The sequence below is a fragment of the Molossus molossus genome, unplaced genomic scaffold (genome assembly GCF_014108415.1).
Source record: "Molossus molossus isolate mMolMol1 unplaced genomic scaffold, mMolMol1.p scaffold_m16_p_22, whole genome shotgun sequence".
Lineage (NCBI taxonomy): Eukaryota > Metazoa > Chordata > Mammalia > Chiroptera > Molossidae > Molossus > Molossus molossus.
The window spans coordinates 4,661,138-4,663,959 of record NW_023425358.1 but is presented as its reverse complement, the minus strand read 5'-3'; the positions used below and the strand labels follow the sequence as shown (position 1 = coordinate 4,663,959).

General features: G+C 42.9%; 1 pseudogene; it reads left to right on the top strand.

Annotated features, from left to right (window-relative positions):
• Nucleotides 1–459: 459 nt before the first annotated feature.
• LOC118640426 lies at nt 460–1,370 on the top strand (annotated as a pseudogene).
• Nucleotides 1,371–2,822: the final 1,452 nt, after the last annotated feature.

The following is a 2,822-nucleotide window of genomic DNA, read 5'->3' as shown; positions in this document are numbered from 1 at the left end:
TGTCAGCACCCAGGTATTGCTCTCTTCTTGTCTGCAGATACTGTGGGGGATGCCTCAGACCTCAGAGTGTGAGGAAATTGGGGAAGTTGAAAGAGTAATTAGAATCTTCATGAATCTTTTCTTTTGTTTAACTCTCAGCAAATAGCTCTGACTGACAGAAATCCTCACCATAAAAGGGGCTTTGATTTCACAGGCAATGCCATGTAGTGACGGTTTCTTTAACCAGGCAAGGAACACATGTGTGTGTTTGTGTGTGTGTGTGAGACAGAAATCCTGGGACCAACTTGGAGGTGGCTCAGGGTTGCCTTAAGGAGATAGAAACAGAGATGAGAGTTATTTTTCAGTGTCTCTGTTCCTGTCCACCTCCCTGAGGGAGATCTGGTTTCATTTGGAAAGAAAGTGAAGATCCAGTTTACTATAGTTCTCATTAAACATTTCCACAGAAACCTCCAGAGAAGAATGTCCACAGGAGATCATTCCACAGCAACCCTCTTTGTCTTAGTGGGTTTGCCTCAGCAGCCAGAGCTCCAGCTGCCTCTCTCCTCCTGTTCCTGGGAATCTTTGTGCTGACGATAATGTGTAATTGGGCTTGATTGTCCTGATGGCAGGCAGCCCTCTCCTTCGCACCCCGTGTACTACTTCCTCAGCATCCTGTCCTTCATCGATCTCTGCTACTCCTCTGTCGTTACCCCCAAGATGCTGGGCAACTTTCTGGGGAAGAAGAATGAGATCCTTTATTCCGAGTGCACGGTGCAGCTCTTCCTCTTTGCGGTCTTTGTGGTGGCTGAGGGTTACCCCCTGACGGTGGTGGCATACGATCGCTACGTTGCCATCTGCAACCCGCTGCTTTAAAATGTGCTCATGTCCTGGCAGGTCTGCTGGCTGCTGGTGCTGGGTGCCTTTATCCTGGGCTTTCTCTCTGCCTTGTCCCATATAAGTGTCATGATGAAACTGTCCTTAGGCAAGTCCCACATCATCAGCCATTACTTCTGTGACGTCCTCCCTCTCCTCAACCTTTCCTGCTCCAGTACACACCTCAATGAGCTTCTGCTTTTTATCATTGCAGGACTTAACAACTTGGTGCCCACCCTCGCTGTCTTCATTTCTTATGCCTTCATCTTCTGCAGCATCCTCTGCATTCGGTCCTCTGAGGGCCGGTCCAGAGCTCTGGGAACTTGGAACTCTCCTCTTGTGGCTGTAGGGATATTCTTTGGGTCTATCACGTTCATGTATTTCAAGCCCCCTTCCAGTAACTCCCTCGAACAGGAGAAGGTGTCTTCAGTGTTTCACATCACAATGATCCCCGTGCTGAACCCTCTAATAGACAGTCTGAAGAACAGGATGTTAAGAAAGCAGTAAGGAAGGTTTAGATGAGAAAATGAGTTTTGCTTTTGAAAATGTATAGAAGAGAAACAAATGGTTCCAATGAAAATATGTTCTTGTTCATTTTTCCTTATGATTTCATTGTAGTATACATAATATCTGGACTTAAAAATACTTCGTCATCTCTAATTGACTCAATTTTCTCAAAGAAATAAAAGGGCACTTAGTAAAGCCTTTACTAAAAAAGCCCTTACTAAAGTTGTTAGTGTTCTTATTTTTTGACACAAAAACTGAGGTTTAGATAGTTTTATGTTTTCTAACTTACACTGATAGAAGAGGAATGAGAATTTATATTTTCTCCAATATCATTCTTCTGTTCTTAGTATCCTGTGTTTTTTAAAATCCAGTACCTGCTATGTAGGGAGCACTGAGTTGCCCTCGACACGCATGCTGGGAGATATGTAACTCAGTCCCAGGTCTCCATTAGTCCTGGAGGGAGGGAGACAATGCACGAGGAGAAAAAGAAAGAATGAGAGAAACACAGAGGCAGGACAAGAATGACCATTCTAGTCAGTAGTTCTCACCCAAAATGTTTTAACTCATTCTTTCCTTTTTCTATTCAGTATATTCAAAAATCTCTTCATTTTCTTTTCCTTGTGGACCCTTCGTTACCTATTTGTTTATTTTTATTCCATGGTGCTACATTCAGAGACCTCTGTGCAGGCATTTTTTTTTTTTAAATCCTCACTCAAGGATACTTTTCTATTTACCTTCAGATAGAGTGGCAGGGAGGGAGAGGGGGAGAGAGAGAGAGAAACATCGACGTGACAGAGACACATCTATTGGTTGCCTCCTGCATGGCCCATCAGGGCCATGGATGAACTGCAACCGAGGTACATGCCCTTGACCAGAATCAAACCTGTGACTCACTGGTCCAGGGGCTGATGCTCTTAACCTCTGAGCCAAACCAGCCAACACTGAGCATGCATGTTTAGGCCTGTGTCACAGCTGGGATTTCCAAAAACTGTTACAATGAAGCTTGTGAAATCTAGCTACCAGGGAAGCTATAACACCCACATTTGTTTCAGTTCGGAATTGCTCTCCACAGGTTCCTGAAACTGAGGCTACAGTGATGTTTCTAAGCATGTGACCTTATAGTATAAGCACCATACCCTCTGCAGACATCACAGGTCTCACGTAACATTTCTTTATGTTTTGTTTATTTGTTCTTTTAGTGGGGTGAAATGAAATATCCCTCTACTATTTTGCATCCCTCAGCTGTTTTTCTCTTCCTCCAAAAAATGTTCTGCTGAATTTTAAAATGTTAACGTCCATCACAAGTGGCTTCTCTTCACTCAGCGTAACATGTTGAACGAGCAGTTTTTGTTGAAATTAGGTATCTTTTTAGCTTTACTTTTTGTTTTGTTTGCTTTTGCCAATATAAATTTTACAATATTATTCTCTAGATTCTATCTTGGGAAATTATTCTAAATGAGAAA